Source organism: Chrysemys picta, chromosome 8 (genome assembly GCF_011386835.1).
Source record: "Chrysemys picta bellii isolate R12L10 chromosome 8, ASM1138683v2, whole genome shotgun sequence".
NCBI classification, from domain to species: Eukaryota; Metazoa; Chordata; order Testudines; family Emydidae; genus Chrysemys; species Chrysemys picta.
The window spans coordinates 34,460,045-34,484,793 of NC_088798.1; the positions used below are offsets into that span (position 1 = coordinate 34,460,045).

The 24,749-nt window shown below is 45.0% G+C and overlaps 1 protein-coding gene across 1 annotated transcript in view; it reads right to left on the reverse strand.

Moving 5' to 3' along the window:
* BCAR3 (BCAR3 adaptor protein, NSP family member) overlaps positions 1-20,866 on the reverse strand; it is a 188,442-nt gene extending 167,576 nt beyond the window's left edge. The window contains exons 1-2 of the mRNA XM_024103193.3: positions 20,799-20,866; positions 10,435-10,543 (exon numbers count right to left, since the gene is read on the reverse strand). The gene's annotated coding sequence lies outside the window, so the exon portion shown is untranslated. The remainder of the gene's footprint in view (positions 1-10,434; positions 10,544-20,798) is intronic.
* Between the last annotated feature and the right edge of the window lie 3,883 nt (positions 20,867-24,749).

Here is a 24,749-nt window from a genome sequence, read left to right on the forward strand (position 1 = left end):
AGGAAGTATCAGAGGCAGAGCCTCCAGTTCAGTTGAGCCAGAGCCAGGGAAAGAGCCAGATGCCTCTGCCTTGCTGCTAGCCCCTGCACCAGGGACCAATCAGTGCCAACCACTACCTCTGGAGGAGGACCCAGAGAGAGAGAGAGAGAGAGAGAGAGAGAGAGAAGTTGCTGGGACTGATGTTGACCACATATCCTGAGGAGGCAGAGGACCTGTGAGCAACAGAGCCCTACAAACAGATAGGGGTAGAAAGTAGCCCAGGGAAACCTATCCCCTGCTGCCAAACCCACCTCTGGGATGGCAGCCTACCCCCCTTCAGCCAGGCAGCTTGTCTGTGTTTGCTGTCTGCCCCCACAGCCCTCATGCCTGCCAGTGGCCCCTCTAATCAACTCCTCCCTCTTAGCACCTCCTGCCTGCCACAGACCAGCTGATCTGTAGCTGGAGGGAGGGATAGCTCAGTGGTTTGAGCATTGGCCTGCTAAACCCAGGGTTGTGAGTTCAATCCTTGAGGGGGCCACTTGGGGATCTGGGGCAAAATCAGTACTTGGTCCTGCTAGTGAAGGCAGGGGGATGGACTTGATGACCTTTCAAGGTCCCTTCCAGTTCTAGGAGATGGGATATCTCCATTAATTTTTTTTTTTTTTTTTTGCGCTGGGGGCCGGGGGGGGGCGGAACAGGGCAAGAAGAGGCGGGGTAGAGGCTGGGCACCCCTGGGGCCAGGAGGAAGCGATGCCTGTTCCCTAAATCAATAGGGAATGATACACATTTTAAAAGAGGGGGGGGGGCATGGAGGGGAGAGAGAGAGCACTCGTTCCTAAAGCTAGTAAGGCTGGTCTGCTGAATTTGTGAATTCTTTGCTTCTCAAAACACTGGAAGTAGTCAGATACAATGTATTACCTCACTTCTCATGAGAAAGCTTCTTGCAGTTCCTGGTTTAAGAACTCCCTTACCAATGGTGTTCCTTTATTAGATTCTGATCTTTGTGGGTCACCGATCATTTCACCCCATCATATAATTGATATTTCATACAAAGTGTGCCACGTAAGATGCATGAAAAGTCATGATCTGCTGAAACCCATTGTCCTGTCAAAATATATATAGTCAATGTGTATGAAGTTATGAAAATTATCTATATGGGTGCTACTGAAATATGTTGCTAGTCTGAGAGTCTCCACTGACAACGAAGGAGGTGATCCACTCCCAGTAGGGCATTAAACCACCTTTAATCAGCAGAAGAGTTGAAATAAAGGAATTTACAATGCTGTAAGAGGGCTGCGCAAGCATCACACTGTGGGGAATTGCTCAACTCAGTGACACAGCAAAGTCCACCAGGATATGTCTGGGCTAGTGTTTTCCGGGCACATGGACTAAGGATATAATATGGGGTCAATGGCATCATGTTTTTACCTCTCTCCTCCCCCACCTACGCTGGAAGCAACAAGAGCCCTGAGATAACAAAGACTTGAACTGAGGAGACTGGTCCTAGGCTTAAAGGGAAAACATCTTTATTAAGAACTGTAACCTACCTGAAACTTCCAGTGGGGTGAGAAAAATTGCTTGACCTAAGTACTCCCTAGTATGATAAGGTTTAAGATTTAGACTGTGCACTTACCTTTTATTTTCTTTGGTAACGATCTCTGACCTTTTGTGCCTACTACTTACAATCACGTAAAAAAAAAAATCTATCTTTTTGTAGTTAAATCTGTTTTATATTTTACCTAAAACAGTGTGTTTTGGTTGAAGTGCCTGGGAAATCTCAGCTCAGTTTACAAAGGCTAGTGTGTCTCCTCTCCACATTGAGGGAGGGGTGGATTGGGTAATAAACTTACACTGGTCAGGCTTTTGACCAGGTCAAGACAATATATTCCGGGGGTGCAAGGCTAGAGGCTTGGGAGATTTGCAGGTGACTTTCTCTGTGTGATTCATGAGTGGCTCAGGGAGCATCACTTAGCACAACAGCGTGAATAACAGCACCTAGAGGAGTTTGCTGCTTGTCACTAGCAGAGCAGTGTGAGAGACAGCCCAGGCTGGAGAGGTAAGGGGGCACAGTGGTACCCCCGTTCCAGGTTATATCCCAAGGATCCTGTCACAGTGGATACCCTAATTTATCTGATTTTTCTATCTCGTGACGGATACCAAGCCTACGTTTTAAACTAACAGGCTTGATTGCTAGCCACTGCTATAATAGTTTTGTATGGTAAGTTCATTTATTTTTTCTATGTCAATCATGTCTATCTCCACATTCTGTAGTTAGGCACAATATAGAAGTTTATAAACAATTATTTAAATAAAGCTGCAGACGATGGCCCAGAGAGGAGCAGTACAGTCTAGGGCAGGGGTTCTCACAACAAATTTTTTGGTGGCCTTAAAAGGCAGCAACCAACTCTTGCAGGTGGCTGCTCTGACAGCCTGTCTCTGTCCCTGCCTCCTGCAGCCCTTCAGCGAGAGCCTGCCCTGGGGAAGGTGGCTTGGGAACTCACCGGCTGCCCACAGAGTCCCAGGCTGCCCGTACCCTAGCTGGGTGGGAGCAAGAAAGCTACCCGGGAGGGCCCTAGTGACCAAATGCCATAGCCACCTCCATTGACAGAAGCTGCCTCCATCAAGCACTGTGCACACTGGTCCCGCATGTCTCCAGAGGCACTTCCTGGAGCTCCCGAGGAGGCTGCGTGGTGCAGGGCGCTGATCCCTGCTGGTAGCACTAGCACCAAGACAGTGCATCTCACTGCCCTTGGTAACAGCTAGTCAGGAGCAACAGTTGGGTGCTGCAGGGAAGGGCTGCTGATTTACTCTCCCCCTCCCATCTCTGCCCATGCTTTGGAGGCTGTTGTGGCTGGGGGGAGGGAGGGGGAAATCCACTGGTGGCCGCATGCGGCCACAGTGGCTGCATTTGAGAACCGCTGATCTATGTGCGCAGATGAAATGTGAGGGATAAGTACTATAGGACTCTAAATAGTGAGCCTTATTCTGCTTAATTTACTGATGCAAAGTCCTATTAAGTCAGTGAAGATTGTGTGCGTAAGCCAAGTACGACCTGGCCTCATGTGACAACATAAAGGTATGTGCCAAAAGGTATAAAGTATTAAAATGTTTTCATGACCGTTCCATATCATAAGATGCTGCCACTTATCTAATCCCCCACTCAGCTGTTATAATCTAGCAGGAGTAAGGTAGCAGCGGGGTCCTGCAGACAAAATTTAGGCTGCTAGGTAAAAAATTAGAGTCTAGGACCTCCATGGTAGCATTCCCTGAAATCCTTCCCGTTGTATGTACAGGGCAAGTTAGCAGGCCAAACTGCGTGGCCTCACTGTGTGAATGAGACGATGTAAAAAGGAGGGGATTTAGGTTTATTAGGAACTGGGGGAACCATTTGGGAAAGAAGGAGCCTATACTGGAAGAATGGGATCTACCTAAACCAAAACGGAACCAGTTTGCTGGCATATAAAATTAAAAAGGTCAGAGTAGTTTTTTAAAAAAGGGTTGGAGGAAGCCAACAGGTGCAGAGGAGCACATGGTTCAGACAGAGACATCCCTTAAGGGAGGATTTATTAAAGGAGATTCCTCTATCCTAGTAAAGAGGAGAGGATAGAAGTTGATAAAGTACAGAGAGGAACTGAAGAGAAACAGTCAAAAAGACCAAAGAGAGTCCCATTCAATTACATCACATGAAGGCAGACTACTAAATATTGACAAAAAATGTTAACTCCTTGTACAAAAATGCAACAAATCTAAATATTGAAATGAGTGAACTTCAGTGCCTGATATTAAAGGAGGCTATTGATATGATAGGCATTGCAGAAACTTGGTGGAATGACGATAATGAATGGCACATGGTATTAGGAGGTCACACAAACACACCATGCTGGTGGGGGAGTGGCACTGTGTGAGAAAGCAAGCACAGAGTCAAATATAGTAAAAATCTTGAATGAATCAAACAGCACGATAGAACCTTTATGGATAGAAACTCCATGCTTGAATAATAGGAGTACAGTGGTAGGAATGCTCCAGACCACCTGACCAGGAGAGTTTGACCTGTTCCTGCACATTTCCTAAAACTAAAATATAGTGATATTAGCTAATAGGTGATTTCTATCCTCAAAACAATCTATGCTGACATATCAGTGACTCAGATTTTCTTTGATGGTAATTCAGTCAAGTGTATCTGATCTTCCTGGGTCTGTCATAAAACAGAATTTGGCTTAAATTAATTTGTGACATTCAAAATATACATAAACTGTTGAACCTGGAAGGGGGATAAAATGGACTGGCACCTGGACTGAGACAGGAGTGCAATTTGGCAGCTACTATTGCGACTGAGCAATCCTCATTAGGATCCCCTCTGCTCACCCCGCATGAGGGGAGGGCTAGAAAAGGTGCCCTAAACCTAGCCCGTCTCAGACTCTCCTGGCTGCTATAAAAAGACAGTGACTTTTGCTACATGAAATGTTTGCACCCTGATGGATAACAAAGAATGTATGGCCAGAAAAAAGAACTGCTATCATCACCAGGGAACTTGTGAGCTATAACTGCCCTGAGTGAGACAAGGTGGCCAAGATGAAGGTCAACTGAGAGAAGAAGGTGGAGGCTACACCTTTTTCTGGAAAAGAAAATCTGCAGAGGACAGGCGCATTCATGGGGTCAGTTTTGCAATTAGGAAGAAGTTTGTCAGTCAGCTTACAGAATTTCCTGTAGGAATCAATGAACATCTTATGATTCTTCATCTTGAGCTCAGCAACAACCAGTCTGCTGCTGTCATCAGTGCATATACCCCAACGCTTGAGTCTATCGAGGAGATCAAGGAACAATTCTATACAGATTTTGACAGAGTCTTGACTAACATTCCCAAGGAGGACAAGATCATTCTTCTCGGAGATTAACGCTAGAAATCGGGCATGAGTCAGCTCTCTGGAATGGATCAGAAAAGGAGTAGGAAAGGTTAACTCCAACGGCATTCTCCTCCCGAGCAAATGCGTAGAACATGGCCTGATCATCACGAACACCCTCTTTAGACAAAGTGAGAAGTATAAGATTGCCTGGAGACATCCTTGCTCCAGGCATTGGCAACTTCTTGACTATGTTATTGTTAGAGCTCAAGATCAGAAAGATGTCTGCATCATGAGGGCCATGCATGGAATCGATGACTGTTGGACAGACAATCATCTTGTTAAATCAATCATGAATTTCCAGATCACCTCAAGGCATCACAAGCAGGCAAAATCAGTACGAAAGAAATTCAACATCAAGTTCCTTGAAGATACAGTGACTCGGGAGAAACTCTTGGAGACACTGCTGAAGAAGTTTGCCGCTATGCCTACAGCTGATGATGATAATGAAAATCTCTGGAAGGGATTAAAGACTACCATTTTCTCGGCATGTGCTGAGTCCATTGGCTATGTCACCCGCCATCACCAAGATTGGTTTGATGAGAACGATGCTGAGATTCAGGGCCTGCTTGACCAGAAAAGAGAAGCTCATCACATGTGGCAAAACAACATATCACATCAGCAGAAGAAAGAGTCATACAAGCAACTCAAGGCTGAAGCCCAAAGGAAAATCCATGGCATCAAAAATAAAGTCGTGTCGCCGCTCGAAGTCTAAAGTCTTCAGGGGGTCCATTACTGATCTTCAGTATGCTGAATGGGTCATCCTTGCGCACACTGAGAATTAACCTCAGTCCATACTGGATTTTCTTGTACAAGTTTACCGAAGCCTAGGACTCTCACTCAGTATTGAGAAGAGTGAAGTGCTCTATCAACCTGCTTCAGGACTTACACATGACCCACCACAAATCACCATCGAGGGTCAGACTTTGAAGACAGTTGAGCACTACTGAGGTAGCCAACTTTCTCAAAATGCAAAAAAAACCACCACACACACACACACACACCCAGGACAGTGAGATCCAGCACAGAATCCAGTGCACAAGTGCTTCCTTTGGGAAATTGCTCTGACGCGTTTTCACGGACCATGACCTACGGCAGGACACCAATCCAGGTCTATAAGACAATTGTTGTTCCAACAGTCCTCTATTGATGCGAAACCTGGGTGACCTATCGACAGCACGTCAAGAGTTTGGAGATGCCTCCGGAAGATCCTTCACCTCAAGTGGCAAGATCGCCGCACTAACGCCAGCATCCTCGCTGAAGTCAATGTCACCAACATTGAAACAATGATCCTCATGCACCAACTTCCCTGGGCTGGACATTGTCTACAGATGCCAGACTCTTGCCTCCCAAAACAAGTCCTCTACTCTCAGCTCACCCATGGTCAGAGATCCTGTGGTGGTCAGAAGAAACACTACAAAGATACACAAGGCGTATCTTAAGAAAACTGATGTGGACATCACAAGCTGGGAAGAGCAAGCCACCCACCTACCCCAATGGCACTCCATATCCTCCATCAGGCAGTGGCCTGTCTCAAGGAGAAGCACCTTGCCCTCAAAGATGAAGAGAGAGAGGAGGAAGGAAAAAGAAAGAACTTTCTCCCAGCAGGCCGCTGGCCTGCCACAAAATGACTGTACCTACTGCGGGTGGATTTGCGGTTCCAGGATCGGACTCCTGAGTCATCTGAGGACCCATACGTAAATCCATGGTAGAGATTATCCTCGAATCGAGGGCTCACCAATCCATCAGATACCAACAACAATTTTCTCATTATGAGATGCAATATACTAATTACCAAAAGAGGGGCACAAAGATATTTACTTTATAAGTATTAAACTATTATTCAAAAATCACTCAGCTTATTCAGACTCCTCAAAACTGCCTCTAGGTTCTATTGTTGACAAAATGCATGTAGCAGAGAACTGCTGTAGCAAACATAATGATGAGAGGATTTGAAAGAGGGAAAAGAGTACTGGTCTTTCCTTTCTGGCACTATAGTTCAAATCCCAAGAGAAATACTAAGATAAGTGAATCAGATAATCTCGGTTCATTGCCCAGTGAACAATACTCCACAAAAGATCCAGACATTATTCCAGAGAAAATGCCCAGGAGGACTGAGCAGTCTTGGAAACTGAAATTGTCTCTTGAATCTAGACAGTTTGGTTGAAGGTCACAGTTATAACATTGCAGCGTTCAGCTGACCTGCAGATTATATAGTGAAGTGTTGTTAGTCCCTCTGGGACGATCTCATGAGGTGTGTATGACCTCATGTGTCCTGTAACTGTTCCCAAAGACAAGGAAAAATATTCATCTGATTTCATAACTAGCCAAAAGAAAAGGTTTAAATTTATTGAAGGAGCAGCTACTTGCAGGGCCAAATTCTGCTCACACCAATTGAATTCAATAGAATTGTACAGGTGTAATTAAGAGCAGAATTTGGCCCATAGTTTCTAGAAATGGATTCAAGACATGAAGTTGTCAGCCAGACCAGAACTTCCCTAGAGTTTAAGCAGGTTTCATATCCAATATTCTAGTTCAGACCCATCTCTAAGAGTTTCAGCTAACTTCTCTAAAATAATTAAAAGATTAAACAGTGATGTTTACTGAATTGCTAACTACATGTCAGTCAAAAAATATAGCTCTGCTAGATTGGTTTTCCTTGATGCGAAGCAAATGACAGTTAAGAGATCAGCACTAATCTGATGACACCACTGCAGCAAATAGAGCAATATGCCTTTCATTAAAAAAAAAAAAAGAAGAAGACAGAAAAGGCTCCAAGACTCAAGTATATTTTCCTTCAATTAAACAAAACACCCTTTTATAGGACAAAAAGGCCAAATATCTAAAGGGTTTGGGCAGCTGAGGAAGGCTAGAGTACAGACATACCCTCTCCTCCCCCACTACCCCCGCCATGCTGGGGTCAGGAGGAGGTTGTTCTGGAGCCACTGTGATGACTGTAAACCATTGGAGGATTTTCCAGCACAGAAGACTGACACAAAAACTAGCTCCAGAGAATACATCAACCGGAGACCAGCACAAAGCTGCCCCAACAGACCTGAGAACAAGTACCAACTTTTTCTAAATCTTATACAATATTTCTTTAATCATATGGGGTTAAAGTTATAAATGCACTGCAGTCACAATCTTTCACAGATGTCAATTGACCATCTCTCTCACCAACAGAAGTTGGTCCAATAAGAGATATTACCTCACCCACCTTGTCTCTCTAAAGCCACCTGGGCAGGTCAGCCTGGTATTAGCATTCAGCCTTGCTATGCAAGAAACCCAAGAACAATTTCTCTTCCAAATCATTTGACAAGGCAAACCACTAAGCGCCTGACTTGGAAGTGACGGGTTAACATGCTTTATCAGCTACTGAGTGGGTCTGATGAGTTCCAAAGATAGTCTGTCTCAGTTCCCCTTGTCCAGAAAGGCTTGGGAGGATCCTAAAGTCTTTCAGATGAACAACAAAAAAAAGTCAGAGAGCAAGAAAAATCACATCACATCACAGGGTCTTGCCATAAAGTGGTAAATGCATTTCAAACTGAATATTGTTAGTAACTTCTTCCCCAATTATGGTCTTTCCAGCCTAAATACAAATAAATTAGATGACATCCTGGTACACAGAAACAGTAACCACAGCCACCAACCCTTATAAAACTAAAGGCTGTGCCTCATCACACAAAAGAGAAGCAAAAACTTGATGCAGGCTGCTATTGTAGCTAACTGTAAAGGTTTAATCTCACATTTAAAGTCATTCATTGGTGGTAGCAGCCCAGTGGATCATGTAAGAATGTACTGCTCTCTTTCTAGACTCAGGACTGGTTTGATACTATAGTGATGGGCACTCAAGTCAGAATAACCTCAGGTTACGCACTTTAAGGCAAGTGAAGGTTAAGAGGAACTACACTATACTATTTCCCTGGGGGTTATTATACATTTGCACTCCAGCACCCCCTAGAGTCACCAAATGATCATTACACTACAGGGAAAAAAGAACAGGAGTACTTGTGGCACCTTAGAGACTAACAAATTTATTAGAGCATAAGCTTTCGTGGACTACAGCCCACTATGCTCTAATAAATTTGTTAGTCTCTAAGGTGCCACAAGTACTCCTGTTCTTTTTGCGGATACAGACTAACACGGCTGCTACTCTGAAACCTGTCATTAATACAGGGAAAAAGACTCCACTCTCTCAGAGCAAAGCTATGGACATGGAAAGGAAGAATAGGATTCTAAAGCTCATAAGGATGCCCCCAGTTGGACAGGCTGGTAAAAACATTGGAACCAAGCACACATGAGCTGATAGCTCTTGCTATCATAATCAAGACAGGGGCAGAGTTCATGTTTGAATAATTCTCTTTGCTTTTAAAGAAGATTTTGAAGTTTGCATATTTTAACAACAAGTTTGTGTTTCCTTTTACTGATACAGATTTGCTAAAACAACTCAGATTTGCAGATTGCATTAAAACAAAACCCAAACAACTTTTCAGTACGTCATCATATTTATACCTCGCATAGAAAATGATGCCTATGAGCACAACAAAAAATGTTGAGCGCAGAAACAAGTACAGTCATGTGAAATTGACTCTAAAGCTATGCTGCTGTCAAAGTGGGAAAAGTAGACATTATACTGACTGGACATTACAGCTGCTCCTTTTCAAAACCTTTTCACTGTACTCCAACATTATCGGATCAGACATTTACATGAACATGGACAAGTTTACATCCTTCAAATCTTTTGCATGTGTCTATCTGAAACTGGTAATTTCATCCTCGTCCTTAGATAGTAAAGTTTAAATAGAACCAAACACATAAAGAATGAACATTTTTCTATAGTCTTCTCGCTAATTTCTTCAAAGGCAACTGAAAAGACTTCTTAAAATAAAATGCATTTTTCTCTTTTCCTGTCAGGGGGTATCCGTGTTAGTCTGTATCCACAAAAACAACAAGGAGTCCGGTGGCATCTTGAAGACTAACAGATTTATTTGGGCATAAGCTTTTGTGGGTAAAAAAACCTCACTTCTTCAGATGCCTCACTCTTTTCCTAGTGACTCAGATTGCTGCCCTAATTTGTCAGAAAATTCAGAAGACTGCAAAGAACTACCCTTAATAAAACACATTAGAAAATGTCTTCCTGCATTAGTGGACTTCCAAAGTGTATGGTACATGCAAGTTTTATGAAAGAGAAAGACAAAGTAAAAATCTCACTATGGTTATAAAAAGAGTATTATAAGGAAGTAGATAACACTGAACGTTATCTAGTTCCTTGTAGATTTTTACAGCACCGTGTCATATTACATGTTTAGATTTTGCTGGACTCGGAACTTTAAAAGCCATGCTGACATGCTGCAGAATAATTGCCCTTGCTAAGCAACCTAATCAAGATTTTAAATTTCTCTGATCTGTAAAATCTGCACATAGATAAACAATAGCTCTGGGAAAAACTCTTGGTATGCCTAACAATTTCTTTATTAAAACATTAACATCAATTCCATAAATATAAAGCTGTATTGATTAGAGAATATATATATATATATAAAATAGTTCTTACCGTTCAAGGTGGTTGTCATATTCCATCAGTATCCTTAAAACTGCAACAGCGTCTTGTCAGATGACACACCTTGAAAAGTCCTTCCGGCCAATCAGAAAATCAGACCTGGCTAGGAGACAGCAGCTGATGAATCACAGTAGTGATAGTCAAGCCTGGGGGGGTTGTTTTCTTTTAAATGAAGGAGAAAGCTCTGTGCCATTTCCCAAAGGAATACAGGGAGATGTTTCACAGCTTTTTTGGATTCCTTTCTTTGATTAAACTACATCCCAGCTACATTGCCTGTAAGTTGTAATAAATGAAATACAACAGTGCATATTTCTCTGTTGACACATTTGCAGGGTATTTCTAAGAGAAAATGTCCATTTACAAATTGGGATAAAAAGTTTTAGAATTAAAATGCTTTTATAATGATGTAAGCACTTTAAAAAAAATTAGCTCACAACCCCCCTTCCCTCTATCCAGATCCTCAGTGGACCTACACATATTTACACTACATGGGGACTGGGTCCCCCATTTTTAAATTTTGTGACATAAGCCAATAGTCTAATAGTTAAAGCTAATACTCATTCTGCCACTTGCCCTAACCATCCACCTGCCAATGCATGGGTGTTCCCTACAAGACATTCTCTAGCACTTTGACTAGTCTGATCTTAAGTGCTCTATTAACTTTGTTTTACATATTTTTTAAAATTCCAAAGAGATGTCTATGAGATTTGTCACAATAGGTCCTATTACTGCCTGTTGTGAAGATATATATGTATGTACATACAATATATACACACAATTTTTTTAAAGAGATATTGACCTGATGCCAATGACTCCATCAAATCCAGTAGGGTCTTATGCATTATTAGGTAAAGTCTTACTACTCCAGAAGTATCATTACAATTTATCATGCATCGTTATTATTTGTATCATAATAGCACCTAAGAGCCTCTACCAGGATCAATCTCCCATTGCACTAGGCTCTTTACAAGTGCCTAGTAAGAGACAGTTCCTGCCCTGAAAAGGTTAGAATCTAATAAATAGAAAAGAGATGTACAAAGGTGTAAATATAAATATTTATCACAGTGGTTTCTTAAGCTTTTCCATACCCCATGTTACAACAGAAAAAAGGTTCAGGAACCCTTTGCATCTAGCCAGAAAGAAAAGGATGGTGGCAGTGACCCACCTGAAACCTATTCATGAGTCTGACCCTCTGGGGTTCACAACCCTTCAGCTGAGAGCCCAAGATTTCTGTGATTTATCACAACACAATCTTTAAAGCTTCTGTCAGGCTCCACAACTTCAGAGTCTTTCCCTATATCTCAAGCTTTTCTAGGACTCTCCTTCAGGTCCCACATGTTTTTCTCCACATCTTCCTCTTTCAGACCCCCTATCCATATTCCCAAACCTTCTAAACATTGCATGGTCCACCTTCCTTTAACAATTACACTAAGCCACATTATCTCAAGGTTTGGCTGCTGCGTGCATGGTCTGCTTCATGATATTGCCTCTCACCTTTTCAACTAGTGCCTGCATGTTACATTCTGATTGTTGTAAATCCTGTGCACTAGATAACTAGCCTCTAGGCATGTTGCTGAATCACAATGGGGGTTGTGGGAGGGAAGGGAATAAGCTTCCTTCAGGATGTACAGTGCCTATCAGCCAAAAGATTTTAGATCCCTCACTATTCATAGCAGCACTCTGCAGAAATATATAGGCAACTAGATAGTGCAGAGATAACAAATGAATACAATCAACCTTAAGGCTTTAATCCCTTCTTTGAATGATGTATCCACTATTTTAAGCACTAATTTAATATCTTTTAAAATGGTGGTATGATGATGTTTGAGCATCCTGGATAAATATTCAATGATATTGAATATTGATATTGAGTCCTCACCTACAGACAGCCCCCCAACCTGAAGCAAATACTCACCAGCAACTACACACCACACAACAAAAACACCAACCCAGGAACTAAACCCTGCTACAAACCCCTGTGCCAGCTCTGTCCACATATTTATTCAAGGGACATCATCATAGGACCTAACCACATCAGCCACACCATCCGGGGCTCGTTCACCTGCACATCTACCAATGTGATATATGCCATCATGTGCCAGCAATGCCCCTCTGCCATGTACATTGACCAAACCAGACAGTCTCTATGCAAAAGAATAAATGGACACAAATCTGACATCAGGAATCATAACATTAAAAAAACCAGTAGGAGAATATTTCAATCTCTCTGATCACTCAATAACAGACCTAAAAGTGGCAATTCAACAACAAAAACTTCAAAAACAGACTCCAACATGAAGCTGCAGAACTTGAATTAATTTGCAAACTGGATACCATCAGATTAGGCCTGAATAAAGATTGGGTCATTACAAAGCTTAAACTTAATTTCGCCCAATACTAATTTCTCCTTACTGTTACTCACACCTTCTTGTCAACTATCTGTAATGGGCCACTCTCTTACCACTTCAAAAGTTATTTTCCCTCCCTTAGTATCCTGCTGTTAATTGATTTTTCTCGTTAGACTGACCTCACACTTGGTAAAGCAACCCCCATCCTTTCATGTATTGTATACCTGCTCCTGTATTTTTCACTTCATGCATCTGATGAAGTGGGTTCTAGCCCATGAAAGCTTATGCCCAAACAAATTTGTTAGTCTCGAAGGTGCCACAAGGACTTCTCGTTTTTGCTGATACAGACTAACATGGCTACCACTCTGAAACCTGTTCAATTATTGTTATACTTATTACATTTTTACATATTCCATGAACTGTCGAAAGAGAATATAAAAAGTGACCAGCTCCCCTCCAAACTGTATTTTTAAAAAGGATTAATGTATATTAGAAACCAAATGCAAGTACCAGCTTCATAAGGTACTATCATTGACATATCACTGTTTTTCTGGCCAGAAGTCCTGCACTGTCACATCATCCACAAAGTCTGATGATTGTGTTGTAGTGATTCCTCTGGGAATTTAGGGCCCAGTCCTGCAAAGGAATCCATACAGGTGGACCCTAACATCTACTTGGAGTCCCAATGAAGCCAATGAGCCTCTACATGGGTGTCAGTGTTCGCCCTTTGCAGGATGTGGGCTATGGCTATGTTTGCCTTGAGTTTCGGTTTTCAACATAACATTTAATTTGAAATGTGTTCTGCAACCTAGCCATTGAAAATTGGCAAGTAATAGATCAGCAAATATGCAGACTTGTTTACAGTTGCGTTATTCAATTACTCTACCCAGGGTGAACTATGGTGCACAGTGAGAAAGGGATCTAGTGTCCTGAATGATTCATAAAACTTGCAGGTACCATACCCTCAAAGTTCCAGCTGGTTATCTCTTGTTTTGCTCCAGTAATGACTGACTGGTACAATACTGATAAATATAGACTACACAAACTAACAGAAAGTTCTGCCACATTACCTCACAGCCCATGTTCGTTTATGGGAAACTAAATTAACATGCTGCAGTTAACTCTGTCCTTAGGAATATCCTTTTGGTTGTTTAATCAGCACTCAGTATCTGCCAACATTTTGGAAACAAAACTAAAGGCCCTAAAGGAACAAAAAGACATTATTTCACTGTAGTGCTCTAAATCAGCACTGAATATTCGTAAATTCTAGCATCAGAGCTAGCACTGCACATTCATCACAAAGAAAGAAACCTTTGTTTATGCACCACCCACACAGAAGAGCCTTTGATGTACTGTTTTGAGTTTCTTCATATTGTAACTTCTGCAGAATGATGAACTGCAGTAACTTCAGGGACAGGCTCTACATGCCAAGGACTGTGAGGGTGAATAGGGCACAAAGAATAGGTGGGAATCAGGTGTTAATCATCTTCTAACTCAGTGCTCTTCATTTATGACTGTTCTAGAAAAGAATGGGGTTCCTGAATGGATTAGAGTAGTGCAGAAGCTTTAGAATGTTGTGCTGCTCTGAAAAGTGACTTTAAAAATGGCACTGAGAGATTCTGTGTTTACTTTCCCCCAATGCCTTCTGAAGGAAATTTGCTGAGTTTACAAGTAAAAATAAATTTCTTTTAATTGTCAGCCTTGAAAACTCAACCTGGGTCTGAAAGTCAAACTGTATTGCTTCTGGTTTGTGCATCATGTTCTAGCTATTTAGGTGCATCTATAGCTCCCATCAATGTAGTAGATGAGAGCTTAATGATGTGTCTAGCCTCTGTTTCCCAGAAGGTGGGAATGGGTGACAGGGTACCTATTACTTGATTATCTATTCATTCCTTTTGAAGCATCTGGCATTGGCCACTGTCGGAAGACAGGATACTGGGCAAGATGGACCTTTGGTCTGACCCGTATGGCCATTCTTATATTCTAAGATTCTGCAGGGTATTTTACCTAATCTACATCTGTGAAACCCCTTTGCCTTCAAATTCTGTCTTCAGTTAGGTCTGGGGAAGACAGGGTAGGTTCTGATCCTGTAAATGATCTAGAACTCAGTCAGGATTTGGATTGGGCCAGACAGCACATGGTGGTTTGGCATATGGACAGCATTGTGAAGCTGCTAGGGTGTTCTACAAAGCTTCATCTTTCATTTTCTTTTAAAGTAAGTTTCTAGCCATTATGGTGGTAAAGAAAACCTCAAAAAGTGTGAACTGAACGTAGCTTGATGCAGAAGAGATTTCAGGAGTCGGAAAAGTCTGAAACAAGAGCTCTGAGAAGAGTGAACTGCCCCATTTGTTTCAAAGAAGTGTTAGCGGAGATTCCCCAAGATGATCATTTAAATGGTAACATTGTTAACTATTGCATCCCTCATATAAGAAAGAGGAGGAAGAATCAGATCTATACAACCTACCATAAGCAATGTCTTATTTTGGTGTCACTAGTGGGTGACACTGTCAGTGCAGGGCAACTGCACCTATATTCTCCCTCTGTGGTCCACCAAAAGCACCCAGTTTTAGTCTTCGGTCTGCCAGCTATCACCTCTTTGGCAGAGACACATTTTAAGTAGTTAAAACACCAAAGCACATTAAGTCAGAAACTATACACGGTGCATGTAAGGTCACGCTATGTGGAGGATGCCATTTTGAGAGCAAAATGGCATCCTCCATGTGGCAAAAGTGCCAGTATGTTGTTCTGCTGAAATCCAACCCCACTACAATGCAGCCCATAAGGAACTGTGGGAAGGCACTGGAGGACTACCAGCCCAAGTTAAATAACCAGGGCTACAGCCTGCATCCACACTGCAAAGTGAGCAGGTTAAAGCCCAACTTAAAGTACAGCCGGGGCTCTAACCCCTACCTCCAGCCAGATAAGCTAGCCCCAGGGCCGGCTCCAGGCACCAGCCAACCAAGCACATGCTTGGGGCGGCACGTTGTAAGGGGCGGCCCTCGAGGGTTTTTTTGTTTGGTTGGTTGGTTTCAGCGGGGCGGCGCTCGGGGGTTTTGTTGGTTTTTTTTTTTGGTTCGGTGGGGCAGCGCTCGGGGTGGATTTTTTTGGTTGTTGTTTTTTGGTTCGGCGCAGCGGCGCTGGGTTTTTTTGTTTGGTTGGTTGTTTTTTGTTTGGCGGGGCGGCGCTGGGGGGAGTGGGGTTTGTTACGGGGGGGCGTGGTTTTTTTTTTGCTTGGGGCGGCAAAAAAGTTAGAGCCGGTCCTGGCTAGCCCAGGTTCAGAGCACCTCCAAACCTGAGTTAAAGGTTTGTGTATGGGGATGAGAGGAGCGGGAAGACTAAACCAGTGCTTAATTTGTGCCAGGGTTGAGCCCCAGAACCTCTAGACTTGCTGTGTCACTTACAGGGGCATTGGAATGGTCAGGTGGCATGGCCCTCCCACTTTTTACCAGCTGTAAGGGTGAGCAATGGGCAGAGAGGAGTGAGTGGTGGTGGGATTGGGGGGGGGAGGGAAAGGGGCCGTGTGAGGGCTCAGGGGCTGTGTGGCACAGTGGGGCAGGGCCACAGTTTGGGCACCTGTGGCCCCTTCACTTTTAGGGCACTTCCTCCGCTCCTGGTCAGTTATGAAAGTAAAAAAAAAAATTGCTTGAGCTCCAGCACTTAATTAGTTGAGCCCTGGCACCTCTTTCATTACAAATTAAGCACTGGACTAAACCCTTGGTAAGAGCACAAGTTAATTCTGTAGTGAAGACCTACCCTCTCAGTGCCATTTTTAGATCTACTTTTGTTGATGGGACTATTCCATAAAATTCATTCTTTAAGACTTATCTACCAGCTGGTTTGTGGGAACACTTAAGCTATTTAGATTATTCCTCTGTTGTGTTTCTATATACAAAACATTAGATTAACTGCAGTTATAACAGTCAGGAAAGGAAAAACATCATTTATGTATTTATACAAACAGGTGAAAATTTGCATTTTGCTGAATTTCTGGAGCTATGGGAAGAAAAAACAAACAAACCAACCAACCAACCAGAATACTGATTTTAAAACATACCAACACACAATTCTCACCGTATTAGAAAGCTGTACTTTACTAGACATATCTGAATTTTTCAACATTTATGTCACTCAGCCATCTGCTTGCCTGGCCTTTTAGCATCTCATTTAGATTTGCACTCATGTTCTCTGACAACAGAAATCCCTGTTGGTTTACTATGTTATTTTCTATACTCTTTTAGCAAAGTGATTATTTTGTCAGATGTGGAAGCAAATTCAAAATAATTAATATTAAATAATGTGGATGTATTTACACACGGAAGGATGACAACTGGATAAACAAAACAATACTGGGCATAGCTTACAGTCATACAGAACTGTACGTGAGCCTAGAGCCTATAGTTTTTAACTTGCTCCCATTAATACGGATGGGAGTTTTGCTATTAATTTCAGTGGTAACAAGCCTGGGACAATTATTTGCAATTGTATATTCAGCTTTAGAGCTAAAAGGCCTGATCCTGCAAAGGCTTAGTGCTGTCAGCTCTCATTGAAATCAACATGGCGGTAAGAGCACTCACGATCTTTAGGGCTGGGCCCTAAATCAAGGTATTTTCTTTCCAGGCAGGATTCCTTAGAGAAGAAGGATGGTTTATAGCTGAGAGGGGAAATATAGGACTTCCTGATCCCTGACGGCACAGTTTTGACCCAGACTTAGGGTGACCAGATATCCCGATTTTATTGGGACTGTCCCGATATTTGCTTGTTTGTCCTGTGTCCCGACCAATGTTAGGTCGGGACACTGAACAAGCAAGCAAAGGCTCTGGAGCCCGGAAGGGCTCGCGCCCCTCCCCCCTGCGCCGACTCCGTCCCTTCCTTCCCCCATTGGCTCCCTCCCCAAATCCCCACCTCTTCCCCAGGCACGCCATTCTTCCTCCCTCTGCAAGCGCTGGAGGGAGGCCCGGGAGACGCAGGGGGAGTGCGGGGCTGGGGTGAGTGAGTCTGGCCTGGCCCCGAGCGCAGGCAGGACTCGGGCAGTACCTGGAGGGAGAGTAGGGGGGTTCTTCCCACCTGGGCAGCGGGAGTCGGGAGCAGCTGCCGCTGTGGGAGGAAGCGGCTGCTGGCCAAGCACGTGGCGCTCGGCGGCTGCGGCTCTCGCACCCGGGCCCGAACCCAAACCCAGGCCTGCTGCGGGGACCCAGCGCACGCCCAGCCCCTGGCCAGTTGCATCTGGGCTGGCTGCCCAGCTGCTGCAATCCCGCAGGCGGCAGCATCGGCAGCCCCGTTCATTCCCCTGCGGGACCCGAGAAGGACGGGGGGGGGGGGGGGGGGGCTGGGGCCTGCTGTCCCCACTCTGGGGCCGCCCACGGGATTGCATCAGCTGGGCAGCCAGCCCAGATGCGACTGGCCAGGAGCTGGGCGCGCGCTGGGTCCCCGCAGCAGGCCCAGGCTCGGGGGGTTCGGACCCGAGTGCCATGGCCGCTTCCTCCCCCCGCAGCAGTGGGAGCTGCAGCAGCGGCTGCTCCCGAGTCCTCCTGCCCAGGTGGGGAGAACAGCCGCCACCTGGCCCTGCGGGCCACCCCCCTACTCTCCCTCCAGGTACCACCCAAGTCCTGCCTGCGCTCGGGGCCAGGCCAGACTCACTCACCCCAGCCCCGCACTCCCCCTGCGTCTCCCAGGCCTCCCTCCAGCGCTTGCAGAGGGAGGAGGAATGGTGTGGGAGTGTGGGGTTTTTTTTATTTTTGCTCTGCTGCAGTTTTTTTCCCCCCTCTGCCCCACCCACCCCCCACATCCCAATATTTGACCTGGGTGATCTGGTCACCCTACCCAGACTCTACAGTGAAGTCACCAGTCCCAGGAAGGGATCCAGCATATGAGATTTATACTATAGGGTGTGGAAAGCTCTGCAGTGTTGTATGAGTGAAAACAAGTACTGGATGGGGATGGCTACAAAAATAGAGCGGAGAAGGAAAAACCCTGGGATTAGGAAAAAGATCTGGCTGGGTTTGTGTGTTCTCCTGGCTCTTTTTAAGGAAATGTACTATATAGTACAGCAAAGGCTGCTGTTAAGGGATGTTTGGACATTTTATTCCTCCAGACTCTCTGATTTGGAGCTGATGGGAACATTTAAAAACTCAACATTTTCACATTAATATATATTGACAGAACAAGCAGATCACCTTACTAATTCTTCTGGGAATTAAAAATATATATTTATATTTATATTTGCCTATTCTCCATTACTAGTAGTTTCATAGCTACTTTATATTCAGGTCATAGCAGTGACCAGGGTTTCCAGCTTAGCATCTGGCTGGCAGCCTCGAAGTCAATTCTATTAAAGTGAATTTCCCCTCCTCTCCATCAGAGGGGAACTCATTGCAAACTACAGCCAAGTTTGAGGATCAGAGTCACAACCTCCCAATATGCTTGTAGTTACCAACGATCCAGTTAGCAAGTCCCACACCCAAAACAACAGTCACAAAGATTTTATTTCGCCATTCCTAAAACATGCCTATAAAACTACATGCTCAACACAGAGACCGCTTGTAACTCTTCAGTGCAGGGACTATGTCTACACTGAGCGCCTTACAACAGCCTGGCTGTGCCACTACAGTCATGCCATTGTAAGGTGCGCAGTGTAGCAGCTCTTTGTTGTCAGGAGAGCTCTCCTGACAAAATAAAACCACCCTCAATGAGACACTCTCCCACCAACAAAGCGCTGTCCACACTGGTACTTTTAGTCTTCAAAACTTTTGTCATTCAGGGAGGTGTTTTTCTCAGACCCCTGAGTGACAAAAGTGCAGTGTAGATATAGCCCTAAAGATAGTCACAGAGAAGACAGACACACTGGGACACCTAGAGAAATATAGGCACTGACTCAATGGGTGCTCTGGGGCTGGAGCATCCACAGGGGGAAAAAAAAAAAAAAAAAAAAAATGGTGAGCACCCACCGGCAGCCCCGCTATCAGAACCTCCCCCTCCCCCCAGGACCTCCCACCTGTCGACAAACCCCGACAATCAGCACCTCCCTCTCCCTCCCCACGCCTCCCGCCCGCCGCAATCAGCTGTTTCACGGCATGCAGAAGGCTCAGGAGGAGGAGGAGGGGAGAGGAACGAGGACACAGCAAGTTCAGTGGAGGGGGAAGGGATGGAAGAGGGCAGAAGAGGTGGGGTGGGGTCTGGGGCAGAGCCAGGGGTTGAGCACCCCCAGCACATTAGAAAGTCGGTGCCTGTGCAGAGAAGACAACATTTGATAAAAAAAATTCCTCATTCAGTCCCCTGTGATGGGTTTGCTCTACTCACTGCTGGATGGTGCTGCCTGCTGGCAGTTCTGGGGATTAGCTCAGTCAGGCCAACACCCCTTCCAGCAGTTATACCCAGTCAGTTTCTCCTCTGCAGCCCTTCTCTTATTCTCAGAACATAAGAATGGCTGTACTGGGTCAGACCAATCTTCCATCCAGCCCAGTATCCTGTCTACCGACAGTGACCAATGCCAGGTGCCCCAGAGGGAGTGAACCTAACAGGTAATGATCAAGTGATCTCTCTCCTGCCATCCAGCTCCATCCTCTGACAAACAGAGGCTATGGACACCATTCCTTACCCATCCTGGCTAATAGCCATTAATGGACTTAACCTCCATGAATTTATCTAGTTCTTTTCAGGAATTGCAGCTGTCCTCCCTGTGACTCCAGGTCACTACTGTGGATTCCCCTTCCATCCAGGGTAGGTGGAGGCAGGGGGGAGTGTATCATGCTTCCTGCTCTCTAGCAGTCTTCTGCTTCACTGCCTGATGGTGCCACTCCTGCAGTGGCTGGCAGGGAAATCCAGGCCTACTCTCTACTCCAGGTTCCAGTTCAGAGAGCCGCTACACAGCAGTCAAGATCCATTCTCTGAGTTGCTTCTATACCTCCTGCCCCTCCTGCTTCCTCTGGGTTTGCCAGTCTCTTCCCTCCCTCCTCCCAGGCAATAACTTTTGGCAACTCGTCTCTGCAGCCACCAAACACTCCTCCCTCCTACCTGGGAGTGACTGCAGACTCCTTCCCCAGCACCCATTCTGTTGCCAGCCTCTGGCTTGTGTAGAAGCCCTGTCTGTCCCTCATAGATGAGCTTCTCTCTGATTAGCTGCCTCCAGCCTAAAGCTCCCTGTTTGAAGCCTAATTAGATGATTGGGCCCACCTGAGCTAATTCAGCTCTTGCAGGGCCAGTGTGAGGAGCACACCCTCCCCTTCACAACTGCAAGTATTCTCCTATTCTAAATCACCTACCCCATACCTGCCACACCTGGGCTCTCAAGTCATTGCTTTCTTGTCTTAGATCTCGGACCATGAGCTGCCACCTGTCCTGCTCCTCCATTGCACCTCTGAGTTTCTCCCACAGGAGCTCCAGGGCATGTGTGGTCTCCTACCAGGCCTGCTCCACAGTTAACAACTTCTCTGCCAACTGGTCCTGTTGGTATCTAGGAAGTGGGTGGGCAGAGGCCACCCACTACTAAAGGACCTCCCGCCAGCCTAAGGGGAGGCTCCACAGGTCTGTGATACCAAATAATTGCAGGGGACAACTAATGAAATAACAGGAATGGGAGTGAAGTCACAGGGCTAAACGAAGGGAACCTGATGGGGACACCGAGCAGAGACCCCCGGACTTCTCTTTAAAGTCTGGTCCTAAAGTTTTTTTGTGTATATAACATTGGTGGACGTGCAGGTGTTATATATGCCATCATGTGCCAGCAATGCCCCTCTGCTATGTACGTCGGCCAAACTGGAGAGTCCCTACATAAAAGGATAAATGGACACAAATCAGATATTAGCAATATACAAAAACCTGTAGGAGAACACTTCAACCTCCCTGGCCACACAATAGCAGATGTAAAGGTAGACATCTTACAGCAAAAAAAACTTCAGGACCAGACTTCAAAAAGAAACTGCTGAGCTTCAGTTCATTTGCAAATTTGACACCACCAGATCAGGATTAAACAAAGACTGTGAATGGCTAGCCAACTACAAAAGCAGTTTCTCCTCCCTTGGTGTTCACACCTCAGCTGCTAGAAGAGGGCCTCACCCTCCCTGATTGAACTAACCTCGTTATCTCCAGACTGATTCTTGCCTGCATATTTATACCTGCCTCTGGAAATTTCCATTACATGCATCTGATGAAGTGGGCATTCACTCACGAAAGCTTGTGCTCCAATACATCTGTTAGTCTTTAAGGTGCCACAGGACTCTTTGTTGCTTTTTACAGATCCAGACTAACACGGCTACCCCTCTGATACTTTCCCATTCCTGGCCCTTACGACGACTCTCATTTCTTTCCTGAAGGATTCTGTACAGCTTCTGCTGATGACCAGTTACCCGCACCATACAGTCTTGTAAATACACTTGGGTTTCCCACAGTCTCTGCTGGTTCTCCAATATCTGTCCCCACATAGCATGGACCCACCCCTGTTGCATCTCAGCTCTCCTCTGTGGGAGCAGCAACTCTGGCATCCATCCCCTTTCTCTGTTATGGCCCCTTGCAGCCGGGCTCAACTCTCTCTGCCCCTCACCTCAAGGTTCTTGTCAAACAGTCTGTGATTGACCCCTTATATCAGAGGTGACCATCCTGCCTGCATTCTCCAATTGTGACAGGTTTGCTCTTCTCACTGTGGGATGGCGACACCTGCTGGCAGTTCTGGGGATTAGCTCAGTCAGACTGATGCCCCTTCCAGCAGTTACACCCTATCAATTTCTCCTCTGCATTCCCTCTCCTGCCTCAGGAGGCACAGCTGTTAGAGTGACCAGACAGCAAATGTGAAAAATCAGGACAGGGAGTGGGGGGTAATAGGAGCCTATATAAGAAAAAGACCCAAAAATCAGGACTGTCCCTATAAAATCGGGGCATCTGGTCACCCTAGCTGTTGTCCGCTTCATGATTCAGCCCTCTGACCAGGTCACTATTGTAGTTTCCCCTTCCAGAGGGAGCATATCAAGATTCCTGCTCTCCAGCAGTCTCAGATAGTCTTCCGCTTCACTGCGCCACTCCTGCAGTGGCTGGCAGGGAAACCCAAGCCCATCCACTACTCCAGATTCTGGTTCATAGACCCTCTACACAGCTGCCAAGGTCCATTCCCTGTACCTTGCTGCCTTTCCCTGTGTCACTTCCATACCTCCTCTCCTTCCCCACTCCTCTGGGTTTGCTAATCTCTTCCTTCCTTCCCTCCTCCCAGGGAGTAACTTTAGGCAACTTGTCTCTGGAGTCTTTACCAGACCCCTGTCCCCTTCTGTTGCCAGCCTCCTGGCTTTTGTAGAAGCTCTGCTCACAGGTAAGCTTCTCTCTAATTAACGGTCTCCAGCCTAACACTCCTGTTTGTAGCCTAACTAGCTGCTTGGGCCCACCTAGCCTAATTCAGTTCTTGCAGGGCTAATATGGGGAGCACACCCCCTCTTCTCTCTCTTCCAATTATTTTCAGGTGGATGAGACATTTGACCAACGAGAGTTAGTGTTTGTGGGCCTCATGGAAGTTAGTCTTTATGAGGCATTTGAATAAGGAAAGGAAGATGGGCTAGCACATTGGAAATGAGAATACATTTAACGCTTGTCTGGCATGATAGAGGGCACAAAGACAGGACTGGGAGCAGGATACAAAAGGGACATTGAGACTGGTATTGTTGGTAAAGCAAAGGAAGTGGGGGAGGGGGGAACATATGAAGAAACAAGATCACAGATATGGGCTTGAGCAGAGTTGTGCAGGACCCTCATGGGAAGGATACAAACTTTGAACTGGTTATGATGGGCAAAGGATAATCAGTGGAGGAATTCAGAGAGGTGTATGATGTGGTCTGATTGGGCAAGAAAGATAATTTTACCAACTGTGTTTTGAATGGATAAGAGAGGAGGCCAAGGGGGAAGGATAATACATCCAGGAGGTCAGAGCAGAAGAGGGTGAACTAATGAGGTGGAGGATGCATGTTTTTTGTCTGTTAAGATAGAAAAGAAGGGTCAGATTTCTGAAATGTTACCGTGAAGGAAGCAACAAGAATTGGTAAGGGCCTGATGTGAGGGGAGAAGGGAGAAGTCTAAGATGACTCCAAGGTGGGAGCTTGAGTGATGGGAAGTATTACCCACAACAGTGGAGAAAGGGGGAGACAGAGCTCCTTATTTTTCTCCTATGCCCTCTCTGTTTTGGCGGCCAATATTTAGCTAGCAGCAGGCCATCTAGGATGAAGTATCAGAGAGCTTGATATGCATGGCTCAACAGAGGAAGACAAATAAGATGAGGCAGAGTCATCAGCAAATTATCATTTATTATTTGTTATACAGGAGCACCTGAAGGCCCCAGTCAGGATTGTGCTAGATGCTGTACAAACACCGAGTAAAAGACAGTTCCTGCCCCAAAGATTTGACCATCTAATCAAAGATCAACTGAAACAGAGATGGTAGCTGAAATTGTGTCTGCAGAGTTTAAGTCCCTGAGCCATATCTTTTGGTCTGACAGACCTTCTGGGATTCACATGTATTGCCTCCCTGGTACTTGGACCCATCCTCTGACTGTGTCATCCACCCTGTGGCCAGAGGGGATGATGGGGGGACGAGAAACCAGTTGCAGAAAGACGTTATTGCTCCTGGCCCAGGGTTCTGAGCCGGGTTAGATGGCACAGTGGTTAAAATGCTGGCAGCCAGCTTAGTGTTCCCGTTGCTACTCTCAAGATGAGAGTGTGACAATGGGAAGTTTGAAGAAGAATATTAGTGTAGACTAGGTTTTGGCTTTAGAAGCTTGCAGACTCTTCAGGTATTGTCTGCAGAGTTAGCTTTGTTCTGTCTCTGTGAAATTAGTTATCAGAGATACACATTTCTGTTGTGAATAACTCCTAAATTTATCACCCTACCTTCTAAAAACACTCCAATATTAATCTGCATTGAGGACACGAACAAAACAAATTTTCATTTCTAGACTAAGACCCAGATTTAGAGCTCTGCTTTAGCCCTTTTAAG